Below are 15,980 nucleotides of genomic sequence, written 5' to 3' on the forward strand. Positions count from 1 at the left end.
CTTTTTCTTTTTGCATGCTGGAACTTTTCAAATCTTCATCAACTTTGGAAAAGTTAGAGTGACAAATGAGAAAGTGAAATCCCCAATTTCAGTTACTCCATAACTTTTAAAAAGTTGAAATTTGGAAAAGAAACCCAGAGTAATTGAGTTTGTTTGAAGTGAAGTAGTGGGGAACCCCACTGTCGTTATATGCTGTTTGTTCTACTCAAGAGCAAAGAAGTAAAATAGAAAACAAAAAATCAGATTTTAATTTTTGAAAACTAAAGCAATACAAACGCTTAGGTTAGGTACCAATGGAAATATGTGGGATTTTTTGTTTTCATTTATTTGCTTGTTTATTTTCAATTGCCCATGGAAAAATCAAACAGTGCTGTTAAAATGACTTCTTCCTGGGAAAAAAAGGATGAAAACTGTTTTCATCAGGAAAACTTTTGGGGCAAAAAAAAGGTATAATCTCTAATTTATACAGGAATGATGAGGAAGATTTCATCAGAATGAACTGGGAAAACCAAAGAAGTCACCAGTGTTGAAGAATCAAGTCATGCAACTCATGACAAGTAAGTCCTTATAATACTTTGATACCATAGCACCTAGTATTTGCCATGTTAGTAAGAAAATGAATGTGTTTTATTCAGACTATTCCTGATTATCTTTGGCAATTCTAACTTTTTTATCTAATTTTTCTGTTGTGAATGTAGTAGTAGTAATAGTAAGATGAGTAGTATTTTTCGAAAATCTCTGGAGGCATGGCCAACAAGAACAGTTAGAAAAACACAGTAGGAAAATACAATGTTTTCTGTATGTCTGACCTGGCTAAAATCAGGAAGTAATGGAAGTGGAAGGAAAATGACAAACTTGACTATCTCTACTAAGTTATTTTGGTTACCTTTGGACTAATCATCCATGGTTTATCTGCTTGTTCAAGCTACACTTCATAAATTCTGCAGTTTGCCCATTGTTAGTGACTTCTTTCTGAGTTTTGATTCAGTGAATGTGAATTCTTTCCATGGGGCTTCTACCATTAGAATTCATTTCAGGACTGTTCATCTGTATTTTTACACATTTCCAGACAGAAGTCAGCCCTGAAGATTTCATGGGCTTTACATTCTGATCCTGACACAATCAGCTTTCACCTTTGCACTTCAAATGTCACCAACATTTAAACTGCCCTTTTAGCTCTCTACTTCAATTTCATCAGTTTCTTAACTAGAAATGCCATTGCCTGTATAATCAGCAATATCTCTGGAAAGGCTTTTACTTGTATTGCCATGGCATGCTTTCATCTGACCTGATTTTATTTCCTTTTAAAAACATTTCATTCTTCCTATATGCAGTTCAGATGAAGTGAAATAGAATTATTCACATTACGTTATTCCATAACAAATCAGGGGGTTGTTTCTTGTACCCGTCTTCCAGACTCTAAATCTTATTCCGTTCTGGATTCCACGGAGAAAAACCTATTGGTGATGGGGGAGAAGGCCAAGCAAGGTGAGATTTCAGTGTGGTTTTCTGTCTTCCGTGTTTACTACCCATGTTGTACTTTTCTTTAGTATGTATATACTTTTCATTACCCATCTTAAGGGCAGGGTGGCAGAGTAATTAAGGGCTTTTGCTATGACTCCAAGGGTGTGAATTGAAACTACCTTAGATTCATACCAAAGATGCCATCTTCTCCTAACCCACATCCAGGTGGTCCTTTGGATTAGGAAGTCAAACACGGCTGGCTGTGTATACTGCTAGCTACAAAACGCTGAACTTCACAACATCTCAGTACAGTAGGACCAAGCTGTTTTTCCCTATTGTATAGATGGAAAAATGAGGCACATAGAGACTTCAGTGAGTTGTCTATGGTGCTTAAAGGAAGCCTGTGCTGGTGCAGGAATCGAAATCCAAACCACCCAAGTCCTAGGCTAATATATAACTACTGCAGCATTTTATCCTCCTCATGCTCTAAATTACATGGTCTATAAATACTTTAACCCAATGCTTATTTATCATACTACTATCAAGTTATATGAATATTACCATCACTGTGTTTATATTTTATATATGTTGAATATTTTACTGCGAGACTTTGCTTTCCAGAGCAAAACAACAAATTAATTACTAAATAACATTCTGCCCTCTGAAGTTGGAAATTAAGGTCATGCTAGCAAGATGAACGGCAGAAGAGGCTGTTTTAATTGCTAAGTATAGAATGATGCAAGCGTTCAAACTTTTATTACAATTAATGGCATCAGGGAGCTAGGTTGTGGCTGAATATATATTCTGTCTCTTACCTCTCTTTGAGGTTAAAGATATTTCTTTGCTTAAGACCATACATTTAAAATATGAACTATTTTGGTGATATGAAAAGAATTGTATAGGGGAAAGCATCATGTCCCAACCAAATCTATTTGAGAAACCTGACTTACTTATTATTCTGATTCTGAATATTTAAGTATTTGAATCATAGCAGTGGTAGGGACCTTTTAGGTCATCGTATCTCATCTCTGCTCTCTTATCTCATCTGGCTCTGCATGTCATATAACTTCTTTCATAAATATATTGAGGTTTGTTTTAAAACCAGTTGGGTACTTTGGCCAGATTACTTCTAGTTCATTCTTCTAATGTTAGAAACCTGATTTCCAGCCAGAATTTATTCATGATTAATTTATATTCACTTGTTCTTTTATGGACACTTGTCTGTTAGCTTAAATACTTCTTCTTGCTGGTGTTTACACCCATGATGTGGGTGTAACAACTGCAGGGAGTATTGCAGAAGAGGTGTCACCACTGCCTTCTACAATAGTATTCATAGTTCTCTGTCTCTATGGAAATACCATGACTGATCTGTACTAAGATCACATTTGCCTTTTTTCACAGGTGCATTGCGTTGGTGGGTCATAGTCATTCTGAGATTAACTATTAAATGTATGCCTGATCTGTTGTTTCCAGCTAAGAAACTCTCAGCTTATAACAAAATCTGTCTATAGTGCATGATTTTGTACTTTGTACTAATACATTTCATCCCATTTCTATGACTTCATTCTTCAGGGTCATCAAATCCTGTTGTATAATATTCTGAGCCTCTCAGTATTGACAATGGCAATTTTGTGTCACCAGCAAATTTTATTAGTGTATCCCTACTTCTTGTGCCAAGGTCATTAATGCAAATGCTAAATACAGTTGATCCCAACAATGATGCTTGGGGGAGTCTAGTAGTAAATTCTCTTTAGCCTAATAGTTGCATTTGCAACATAACCTACTGTCATCATACAGTGGTTTCCCACCATACAATGCTTTGGGTAAGTCCCATCTTTTCTTGTAATTTTCTACATCACATTGCATCAACATTTTTGATAGACAGACATGCAGATGAATTAGATTTACTGCTTTTTTTCTCCCTCTGGAAAATCTATTGTCTCACCAAAGAAAGATATCTGGTTAGTAGGCATGTTCTACCTTTTTAAATGCATGTATCCAATTTCTTTTTACTTCCATTTCTTTAATCATCTTTCCCTTGTTCTAAATTTTGTTCTAAAGCTCTGCACACTATTCTGAATAGGCTAACCATCCTGGATTACTTTTTCTCCCCCCCCTTATTAAATATAGACACTAAAACTGCTGTTATCCAATTCCTTGGTGCCACACCTGGCTCAATAAATTGATCAATAAACTTTGCTAGTGAGCTTGTCATTTCATGTGATTCGATTAGAGCAAGGTGCTAATAACACCAGGTAGCAGGTTGGCTCCCCTGTTGGACAAAATCTCTTGAGGTCCCTTCCAGCCTTACTCCTCTATGGGCGCATCTACATATCGCTGTATGGTGATATTGCTGCAACGCCATGCTTTAGCACTTCCTTTTGAATGTACTAAAGCATGGTGGAGTAACTGCCTGTACTGCACTGTATGTACAGTGCACAGTTAAGATTTTGCTGCTACTTCACCATAGCAGCATGCTAAAATGATGGAGCACACCACTACAGCAAAGTAGCTGCTGATCACATGTAGACTCACATGATCGCTACATCTCCATAGTGTGTCACTATGGTGATGTAGGGCAACATGTAGACATGACCTATGATGATTAAAAAAAAAATCAGGAGTGTACGCAGCCTCCAACTAAACTATCTTAGCACTGGTAGAAAAGAAGTCCAGAGAATTAAAAACCACATCCTCCCAAAGTATGAGAAGAAAGTGGAACTGGCTGTATACATTTCAATAGCATCAAATATTTGACAATATAGTTCTCAGGTTCCAAACACAAGTTACATTTAAGATGGGCTTAACCAGTTACTCACATCGTAAATTGTTAGGTGGCCACAAATTAATGCAATTAATGATGTGATAAAACCAGGAATAAGCCAAAAAGTCATTACAGAAAAATAATACAACAGTTTTGTGCTGGTTCCTATCATGCCATGAATTGAACATGTGGCCAGGCTGGGACTCCCAGCTGTGGCGTGTGCCCCCCTGGCTGGGAGTCTGGATTGGCTGATGGGGCTCCCAGCCACAGAAACACATGGTGCAGCTGGGGGTCCTATCAGCTGACAGCTCCCAGCTTTGGTGCACCCCTGCAGCTGGGAGTTCACTTCAGCTGACAGGACTTCCAGCCATAGGAGCTTGCTGCTTACCAGTGCAGGGGGGACCCTGGGATGTATTTCTTTTACAATCCCAGACTTCCCCTTCTTTTGCAATAAGGCATGATGGGATCTGATGCCGGATCCCACAGTCACACCTCCTGCCATACATGTGAGGCATGGAAGGAAGCACAATAGTAGGGATTGCACATCAGATCCCATGGCACCTTTACTTGCATGTCTCCCCATGAGGGAGACTGCCACATGTCCCTGGGTCTGGGGACATGCAAGTAAAGGTGCCATGGGATCTGATGTGCAATCCCTACTATTGTGCTTCCTGCTATGCCACACATGTATGGCAGGAAGTGTGACTGTGGGATCCAGCGTCAGATCCCATCATGCCTTATTGCCAGAGGAGGGAAGCCTGGGATTGTAAAAAAAAAGAAATCCCAGGCTCCCCCCTGCACCAGTAAGTAGAAAGCTCCTATGGCTGGAAGTCTTGTCAGCTGATCTGAGCTCCCAGCCACAGGGGTGCATCACACTTCCCTGAGGCTGGGGGCTGTCAGCTGATAGGACTCCCAGCTTCAGGGATGCACCAGGTGTTTCTGTGACTGGAAGCTCCATCGGCTGTACATTTTATCCATATATTTCTTATTGTACTTGGAAATACAGGACAGCTACACATTTCTGGCCACTGTATTTTGCTAGTAATCAAAGAGGTGAAACTCATACAGAAATTGCTTGACTGTACATTACTCAGTTGGCACTAGATAACATCATCAAACCAGTTTGACTTGCTTACCAGAGGTAAATAGTATTGGGTACATTGTGCACCCTCTGAAGATCCCCATAGAGAGAACAGCTGAGTAATTAGCGTTTTCATTTTTGAGGGAGACACTGCCTTTGGGACATTTGCTGCTGGATCTATTTTGTAACCAGTTAGTTTTAACTGCTTCCCTGGCTAAGTCTAGCTGGTAATGAAACAAGTTTACTTAGGGCAGATAAAAGCAGGCAAATAATAAAGCTGATTTATAGCATGTTCCCCAAGTCAAGTTCCAATTCCAGAACTGGTCACTGGTACCACTGAGATTGCTCTCTTTCTTTGTTTTCCAAGTTGGCTGAAAGAAAACAGGGAGTGGGAGCTGCAAAGATGACACTATAATGAGACAGGAAAACAAGGATTAAAATAGCATAATGTTTCCCTTTTTCATCAACAGGCTTAATAATACATTCTTGGAGCTATTGCAGGGGGGGCAATAATTAGACCTAAAGGATGCAGATTTTTAAATTGCAGACGTAGCCTGACCTTGAAAGCAGATTGTACAGAAAATTATCCTTTTAGGAACAATTATGTGGTCTTTTTCCTTGCATTGTTGATGTCCTTGGGAGGAGCGGTACAACATATTTTTTTTAAATAACAATTTATTCTTATTTATGTTTCAGTTTTACCAAATGAGACCAGGACCCCATTGTGCTGGGTTGGAGAAAGAAAGCTTTATTATCCCCAGGTTATAGATGGGAAAGAGAGTACCTTGACCAAAGTCACTCCCAGTCCTGTGTCCTAACCACTAGAAATCACCATCTCCTCTCTTATTCTCTCTCCCTCTCTCTCAGATACTTGTTTCATTCTCCATAAATTCATGTTTAAATTAATAAGTGTTTACACCTCACTCCCTCATATGTTTTTGTAAGTCACATTGGGCACCTGTCTACTACCTGCCTGCTGCCCAGCTATCCATGTAAAATCTGGTTGGCCCTTTTGACCCAAGGTCCAGTGGTCCTAAGGTCTCTCTGGAAACACCTAAAGGTTATGTCTACTGCTAATGAGGGCTGCTCTTCAGCCTAGACCTTAGCCCAAAGTTGTTGACCATGCACATTAAAAGAAAAACCCAGCTTACATCCCAGCAGCAGAATGCCCCATCCCTAAAAGCTCTGCTGTGCTGTAGAGCACAAGGCCAGGCTTCCTACCTGGTATTCAATGAAATGTGTTCAGGACCTGTCTAAGCACTGCAGGCTGTAACAGAGGAAGTCCACCAGTGAGTGCTCCACACCCACTGTCCTGTTACTATTGCCCATAATTAGAGCACTGCAAGGAGAGAGACAAGCAGTGGGTGCAATCCCTAGAAGGGTTCAGACTGAGTTTCCTGTTCTTCTTGTAGGAACCAGGCTGCCCACTACTGTCTCCCCTTCTGTACTTTCCAAGCTGGTGCCACAGCAAAGTAATGTAGATGAGGAGGGACAGCTCACATAGTTAGGGGTAGTTGTGCGTCACCTTAATGCGCCAAAATAGAAAGGTTAAACACCAAAGCATTACATGAGTGTTGAGAAGCTGAAAATGAAAGCATGGTGGGGGGAGAGGGGCTGTTTAGTGAGCTACAAATGTAACCCTGGTACGCCCAAGGATGTGCCCTATTCTAAATCGGATGGGATGGGTAGGCAGGAACGGGTGCTGTGAGAGAGATGCCAGAATTTCAAGCAGATCCCTCTTTCCTCTATAGCGTTAGCCCAAGCCCAAAGTTCTTAACTATGTACAATTTATTGAGTTATAATATACATAAACATAAAACTAAATATCATATACATCTATTTACACAGTGAACATTAACCAATAACCAAGGTCAAATCCTAAATAACACTATTTACCCATAAAACAATAAACAATTGTTACTTGTCATTTACTCACAATAAAACAATTTCAGCAGCATCAACACAATACAACATTACAATATAACATTTCAATTACAAAATATAAGGCGCAAACATGAACAATCTTAATATCATCTATTCTTTAATATAGTCTCTGACCCATGGCTAGAGATAGTCCTCCTTCCAATGGGGTCTCTTGGTGGGGCTGGTGTCCAGGAAGCACCAGGGGACCCTCCCCTTAGGGCCTTGACCAGGTGGGGGACTGCTCACCCAGTCTTCTTTGGGGTTGCCTGCCCCAAATGTCTTTCCTCTGTGGGATCCAAGGGCCCAATGGCTCATGTTCCCTCAGGTGGCAGTGGTCAGGGCACAGCTCAATGGGTTCTCCTCTGCTGGAGCACCTCTCCAGACCTCTCCCATACCTCTGGGCTCCTCCCCACCCTGTGCCCTGCCCTGGGCACTGAAGGCTCAGCTTCTCTCAGCTGCTGCACCACCACTGCTGGCTTCTGAGTGCTGGGCCTCATGCTGCAGCACTACTATTTCCCTGTGCCCTGGCTTCGGCACTGAGGGCTCTTTTAGCACAGGCTGGGCCCTTCAGGCTCCAGCCATCCATCCTCATGCTGGGTGGCTAATCCAAGCAGCCTCCACTACTCCCTGGCTCCCAAGGCTCAGGCCTGTGCGCCATCCTGTGCACCATGGGACCTGGCCGCTTGCTGGGAGATGGGGCCTGAGCTGCCTCACTGCAGCCCCCAAGGCTCTTGCCCCATGTGCTGCTCCACACACCATGTGGCCCACTGGCCCTGCCAGGGTTGCAGGCTCAAGCCACCACTTGTGCCTCCCAAAGCCTGGGTTCCATGCACCGAACCGTGCACCATGATGGGCATGTGCAGTCTCACACTGCTCCCACGGCCAGGTCTCCCCACACTGGCCCTGTGTGTTGTCAACAGCCCAAGTGCTCTTGCACCATTCCCAAGGCTGCTACTCCAGTGGTGACTTCAGGAGCCTTGGGCCTATTGCCCACTGGGGGAGAGCTCTCGTGCTTTTTTTGGTTCTGCTCTTCTTGAGTTGCTCACCACATTTGCCCAGCATGCTCAGCACACTCCCCTTTTATACTTTTCAGAGGCTCCATCCTTGAAGTTCTCCAGACCTGGCTGGTGCAGTTCCAATTCAAGTCCAGCTGCTCCTTGCCCCCTACCTTCAGAAAAGGATGGGACATTGCTTTCCTTGTGCTGCCTCTGGTTTGGTGGGCAGGCACCACTAATCAAACAGCAGACCCTTGATTCTGGGACTCAACGCAAGCTCTGAAAAGGTAAGCCTGCTACACAAATGCCAGTGGCAGCACAGGAGGTAGGAGTGCTATCGTGGAAAAATGAATGCAAGATTGGGATTATTGCAGGTGCCTATGCAAGTGAGGTGCCAAACTCCTATTGTGTTTCAGTGGGATCTGAGGGCCAGATCTGGGTTGCTCCTCTCTTTAGGTTTCAGCATTCTGAAGAATACCCTAGACTCAGGGGGAGAGATATGAATAGATTGGGTTAAGTACCTCATATCACTATAGAGTGAGTTAGGCTCCTCAAAACTGATCCAGAACACACTGGAATCCCTGCCTAGCTGGAGGCTTGTTGCTAGCTGCCCCTCTGGTGGATCAGGGCAGGGGGCTGGGACCTGCCTCTCCCCTGCAGCTCTTTTCAAGTCCCCTAGCCCCAGTCAGGGACCTGGGGCCAGGAGCTCCCTGCTGCCAGGGTAGGGGACATTGTCCCTGCCCAGGCTGCAGTGGTGGAGCCCGCCCCGGCAGCTGGCAGCCCCCTGGGGACAGGGAGCAATCTCCCAGCCTCCACCAGGAAACAGCTGTCTCCTGGAACTGTGCTCCCTGCCCGCCCCTGGGCCAGCACCCAGGGGGAGCCTAGAGCTTGCCCTGGCTGCTGCAGGGGGCTGGTGCAGAGCTGGAGTGGGTAGGAGCAGACTGCTGCCGGGAGCAGCAGATCTACTCCCACATTCCTGCACATGTGGATACCTGCTTGGGGTGAGCTTACTGTAAAGTAATTTACTCCAGCGTAATAGTAAATGCACGTATAGACATGCCCAACATCACTTAATCACTCAAACTAGGTTGCAGCTATGTATTTGCAGCTAGTAAAGCCAGCAAAATGCTGGCTTGCATCCATAGATCTCAAGTAAATCCCAGGACATCATTCTCCCATTGTACTTGGACTTGGTGAGGCTGCAGCTGGAGTACTGCATCCAGTTTTGGGCTCCACAATTCAAAAAGGATGTGGAGCAGATTGAGAGGGCAGAGAGGAGAGCCATGCACATGATCAGAAGTCAGGAAAACAGACCTTATGATGAGAGGCTGAGAGCAATGGGGCGATTCAGCCTGGAAAAGCACAGGCTCAGGGGTGATCTGATGGCCACCTGTAAATTTATCAGGTGCTCATCAGGATCTGTGGGAATGTCTGTTCACCAGAGCCCCCCCAAGGGATGGCAAGATCGAACGGTCACAAATCATTAGACGCAGGGGTTGCTGTGGATGTAGTCTTTTTGGACTTCCGGAAGGCTTTCGACACTGTCTCTCACCCTGTCCTCATCAAAAAGCTGGGAGACTGTGGTGTCGATGCCCACACGGTCAAATGGGTCGCCAACTGGTTGGAGGGCCGCACCCAGAGGGTGGTAGTGGATGGGTTCTTCTCGACCTGGAAGGACGTGGGCAGTGGGGTTCCGCAGGGCTCGGTCCTCGGGCCCGCACTGTTCAACATCTTCATCAGTGACTTGGCTGACGGGGTAGAAAGCACCCTGTTCAAGTTTGCTGATGACACTAAGATGTGAGGGGATGTGGGTGCACTAGAAGGGTGCAATAGGCTACAAGCTGACCTTGACAGGTTGCAACGGTGGGCAGATGAGAATAGGATGGGGTTTAACACTGATAAGTGCAAGGTGTTGCACATGGGGAGGAAGAACCGGCACCACACTTACAGGTTGGGGAACTCCCCTCTTGCCAGCACGGAGACGGAAAAGGATCTTGGAGTCGTCATTGACTCCACGATGAACATGGGCCGGCAGTGTGGGGAGGCAGTCAAGAAGGCCAACCGTACCCTGTCATGCATCCACAGATGCATCTCGAGCAGGTCCAGGGAGGTGATCCTCCCCCTCTATGCGGCACTGGTCAGGCCGCAGCTGGAGTACTGCGTCCAGTTCTGGGCGCCACACTTCAAGAGGGACGTGGACAATATGGAAAGAGTTCAGAGGAGGGCCACTCGTATGATCAGGGGTCAGCAGGGCAGGCCTTATGAGGAGAGGCTACGGGACCTGAACCTGTTTAGCCTCCACAAGAGAAGGTTAAGGGAGGACCTTGTGGCCTGCTACAAACTGGTCAGGGGGGATCAGCAGGTATTGGGGGAGTCCCTGTTCCCCCGTGCGCTGCCAGGAGTGACCAGGAATAACGGTCACAAGCTGGCGGAGGGTAGGTTTAGATTAGATATTAGGAGGCGCTACTTCACAGTCAGGGCGGCTAGGGCCTGGAACCGGCTTCCAGGGGAAGTGGTGCAGGCTCCTAGCCTGGGGATTTTTAAAAGGAAGTTAGATGAGCACCTTGCCGGGGTCATCTGACCCCGGTGCTCTTTCCTGCTAAGGCAGGGGGTCGGACTAGATGATCTACCTAGGTCCCTTCCGACTCTAGCTACTATGAAACTATGAAACTATGAAATTCCTCTGCGACTGATTCAGGCTGGACATAAGAAAGAACTTCTTCACTGTCCGAGCCCCCAGGGTTTGGAATAGACTGTTGCCGGAGGCAGTTCAAGCACCCACTTTGAACGCCTTGAAGACACATTTGGATGCTTATCTTGCTGGGATCCTATGATCCCTGCTGACTTCCTGCCCCTGGGGGAGGGGGTTGGACTCGATGATCCTCTGGGGTCCCTTCCAGCCCAAATGTCTATGAAATCTATGAAATCCTCAGAAGCCAGTCTTGACACCTACATAGTTTTTCAGACAAATACTGGTATCTACTGGGTTTGACAGCTACTGAAGCAAGGCTAATGTGGATTTGTTTTTGTTTTTTTCTTAGGCACCTAAATTCTGCCTAAAGCCTAATTAGTTGCCCTGTTTATTTGTCTGCATCTAGCCTGGGGTGTCTAAATTCCTTAAACTTTATGAAAATTCCACCCTAAATCAATCAATGAGTGACTTGAGAGATGAAGCAAAACTGTGGTGCAGTTGGTTATGTCTGTAAGGAGTCAGCTCTAAATTAGAAACAGAATTCATCAGAGACATGGTCTGGCTATCAGCCTAAGAACATTTGGAGTATGGATGAAAAAGGATTGCTTTTCCACGCCTTACCCACAGACTCATTTGTGGAAGCAGCCAGCAGCCCAGGCCCAGGGTTAGAAATCTGGCCAAGAAATGCCTGGCTGTGCCTTTGTGTGGTAGCATGACTGATGAGAAATGAAAAGCTGCCGCTGATTTGGCATGTCATGAAATCTGGAGCTTTCCCTAACATTCCCATTCCCGATCTGCTAGTCATGTGGAGGCTCAATACAAATGCCTGTACATCTGGGGGGAATTTTAAAAATTCTTTCAACTGAAACATGTTGCTGTAGAAGCATCATGGTCAGTGATAGACAATACCTTAGGTCGATGCAAAGCTTTCTAGGGGCAGCCAGCTATCCTGAATGTCTATGACTTCCAAAACCTGGGAGAATCTAAGCTTCCAAATTCAAATATAGACACCTAAATAAAAGGCAGCTCTCATGACATTGGGCTCTATGGCAAAACTACTGGAGTCAATAGGAGGTGGTGGGTGTTCAGCATTCTGGAAAATCTGGCTTTGTAGGCATCTAAATAGTAGCATGTTTTTTCCAAAAGTAACGAACACCCATGATTTCCACTGAAGTCAATACTTCTGGAAATCAGGACATTTACTATAGTTGCCTAATTATAGTTGCCTAATTATAGATTTAAGAACCTAATTTTGTGCTTCCTGTTTTTGAAAATCTTGTTCCACATCCTGTCTGAAACCTGTGGATGGTAGAATAACAGTTGGTAGCATAACTGGATGTTAAAGTTAATTTGTGAGAGCACAATGTTACTTGCAGAAGAAATCAACCTGTGTGATTCTATGTGAATTCGAATACACAGAGATCTAGGGCAATTCCATGGATTTTTTATTTGACTGTACATGGAATTCTTTCATTCCAGGTTATAATCTTTGGAAGGCTGCACTTTATCATCTTCGTGAACTGGTGATTAGATACTTATGTGAGGGCAACACCCAGAAGGTGATTGAAAAAGCCTCATTCAAGCACCAAAGAAACTGCAAACAATTCCAGGATTATAGTCTGGGAGAAAGGAGGTGTAAAGTAAAGAATGGTTTGGGGTTTTTTGCATTATGAAGAGAAAATAATGTGCATTTTTTGTTGTGAAAGCACATTATGGCCAAGGCTAGTAGACAATGAAACAAAAAAGTGCAATATTAACATTTTAGTTGTTTGAAAAATTATGACTGACTTCTAAGTGCATTTGGTGTTGAATTATTTGGGAGTTTTTCAGCAAAGCATATATATGCATATATTATATAAACTACATTCCAACCAGACACACACACACACACACACACACACACATAAATATGATGTGTATGTGTATATATGTATGTAAATATGTGTATATATATTTCAGAAGTATTATCAGAAAGTATAAAGAGCTATAATTTTAATCCCTTGGCATTTTCCATACATACCAAATGGGTAAATTTAATTAATTCATAGTTCAGACATTTAGTATTTTGGTATATATGGAAATTACCAAAGGGTTAAAACTGCAACTTTTCATACTGTTTCTGATGATAATTTTGCTGGGAAGAATTTTTAGGTAGAGAATGGAATTTCTTGTTAAAATGAGAAAAGAGTCCTACTCCACCCCAGAATAGCCAATAGTTGCGTGGTTATGGCACTGAAATCTGGGCCTCCTGCCATTTTTCCATTCTGGGTTGAATCTCCCTTGTTCTTTTAAAATGCCTAGTTTTGGTTTTAATGTGGAAGGAAAACAAATGCCAAAACCTCAACATTTTTTTAATGAAAGAATATTTGCTTTTCAGACAGTCATAAATTTTAAGTGCCTCCCAGAAGCCCCATTCTATGTGCACTAGCTGCAGTGTGGTATAGAGAGTCACATAAGTACACCACTCCGTTTACTAAAATCTAAGACAACCCTAAATGTAAGACGCCCCCTCTCCCTCCTTAATTAAATTCTATATATAGAAAATTTATGAAGTTGTTACAGTTTTCCATGTACAAAAATCTCAGAATGTTCGCCGTTTGAGCACTAATTATTACTGTCAATTTGTAACATCTGCTCAAATGCGTTTTAGTTATCAACAACTGACTTCGGCCGTAGTCTTGTTCATCGAGAAGTTGATGCTGCTATGGTTACCGGCAACTCCAGTCAGTAAAGAAGACCGACTGCCTACAAATTTACCCAACCTCCCTATCTTACTAACCCACAGGGTTCAATCCTACCCTTGCATACTTCATTTGAAAATGCCCAAGAGAAAATTGTACACATTTGACTTCAAATTGTCCGTTATCAATTACGCCAAGAAACACGGCAGTTGCATAGCTGGTCGAGAATTCTCTGTGGATGAAAAATTGGTGCAAGAATGGTGAAAAGAAGAAGACATTTTGAAAACTCTGAATCCGAGAAAGCGTGTTCGCAGAGGTAAGCATTGTAAATGGCCAACTCTAGAAGCTAACCTGAAAGAGTGGGTTGTTTCGCAACGAGAAAGCAACAAAGTTGTGTCAACCATTGCAGTTTGGCAGAAGGCCCGCGTGATGGCAAATGAGATGAAAATGACAGACTTTTGGGGTGGATGCAATTGGATACATACATTTATAAAGTTAAAACCGATGGTTATTTTCAAATGGATAATGATGCTCTGAGAAAAGATCCCAAATGGAGTTTCAGTTATTTGCAATAAGAAAGGGTGGATGAATGAGGATATAATGAAAGAATGGGCAGAACGCTGTTTTTAAACATGACAAGGCGGGTTTTTCATGCCTAAATCTTTGCTAATTTTTGATGTGATGGCAGCGCATAAGCACTCTAGCATTCAGAAACAAATAAATAAAGCCAGAGCACATATTGCTGTCATTCCTGGTGGAACTAACCTGTAAGCTCCAATATTGGATATCTCCGTCAACCATTCATTCAAATGTTTCATGAGAAAGGAGTAGGAAAAATGGATGAGCCAGGGTGTTCATTCATTCACCCCATCTGGAAAACAGTGATGAGCAAGTAATTGGAGACCCCAAGATACAGTAACATCTTAGAAGCAGCCCTGAGTGTACATCAGTAAACATGCCTGAGATGGAGAGCCCAAGAGCGGTTCTTGACATCCACAGAGTAGAAACAAATGGGAGCAGTGATGGCACTCCTAGTCTCAACATGGCGGTGGGACAGACATGTCATTAGGAGACTGTGGGCCAGTCTTGGTCCTCAAGTTCATCAGGGCCTGGGTTTAGTTCAGAATATGCCTTAAAAATAATTGGCTTTTCCTAGCATTTCTTAGGGACGGGTGTGTTGGGACATGGGTATGAGGCCTATCCATTGGGTCAATAAGTTTCCTTAGAAATTCTGTCTGGAAAACATGCCTTATACTGAGAGACTTGAGGTACTTGATATATTTATCGTGTTGAAGAAAAGTTTAAGAGCCAGCTAATAACGAGTTGTTAATTACTTACAAAAGAAGTAGCTACCATGTACTGAAATGCTACTCAGTTTAGCAGACAAAGGCAGAACCACGTGTAGAAGCTGGAAGTTGAAGCTAGATATAGTCAAACTAAAAACAAGATGAAAATTTTTAACAAAGAGGCGCATTCATTGTTGGAACAGCTTCCTGACAGACATGGCAGATCTTTTATCTACTGAAATCTTTAAACTGAAACTGTATGTCTCTCTAAAAGAGTTGGCTTAGTTCCACATAGGCCACTGGGCTGGATATAGCAGTCACAGGATGAGATTCTCTGGCGTGTGATAAACAGGAGATCCTAAGTGTCCCTCTAGCCTTAAACTTTATGAGTCTATGAATCTCCTGTTAGCAGTTAAGTACTTCTGATGAAGTTTTACTGCTGTATTTTGTATGTGATCAAGTGTATGTTTATTCTGTGTACTGTGCTGAGGCTGTAAACCGGGCTTATTTGAAATCCATGTGGATCAATAAATCAGTAAAATGTACTCTCACAAGTAGAAGTGTTTGGATCAGTAAATTCAGTGTTATTTGTTTGCTTGATTTTTTTTAAAATGCCCTATGCTATAAGCATAATAAAAACTCTTTGTTTTAATATTTGAACGAAATGTTCTAATATAGCAGGTCTATGTCACTCTATTTCTTGTTATATGCAGATAATTTAGAATTGCTTTCTCCTTTTGTGCTACGCAAGAGAGAAGAGTGTATTTCATAGGATGCCGAACATTTTGCATTGTGGGCCACAGTTTACAGATTGATTGGGTGCTAAGAACCCATCTTTCCAAGAGAATGGGATTGACAGGTGGTCAGTCCTCTGAAAATCAGCCTTTGGACTAGGTAAATCATCTAGTTTTCAATAAAGAGGGAGCTCCTTGCAACTCCTGTGAAAGTTTGATGTGGCTTGCCCAGTACCTTTGAGAATCAGGCTCTCTGTGCAGATGCTGAAACATTACCATCCCTTAAGGGAGAAAGGATGGGGACTGAATTTCCTGTTGTGGTACACACTGCTCTATGTGACCGTGAGCAAGTTACTTAGG

General features: G+C 43.2%; 1 long non-coding RNA gene across 1 annotated transcript; it reads left to right on the top strand.

Annotated features, from left to right (window-relative positions):
* Window positions 1–468: 468 nt before the first annotated feature.
* LOC149870776 (uncharacterized) lies at window positions 469–15,413 on the top strand. The gene is made up of 4 exons (XR_016440491.1): window positions 469–557; window positions 1,417–1,488; window positions 8,326–8,514; window positions 13,570–15,413. It is a non-coding gene; the product is annotated as an uncharacterized LOC149870776 (long non-coding RNA).
* Window positions 15,414–15,980: the final 567 nt, after the last annotated feature.

The sequence above is a fragment of the Crocodylus siamensis genome, chromosome 2 (assembly GCF_052110815.1).
Source record: "Crocodylus siamensis isolate JL-2025a chromosome 2, ASM5211081v1, whole genome shotgun sequence".
In the NCBI taxonomy this organism is placed as follows: domain Eukaryota; kingdom Metazoa; phylum Chordata; order Crocodylia; family Crocodylidae; genus Crocodylus; species Crocodylus siamensis.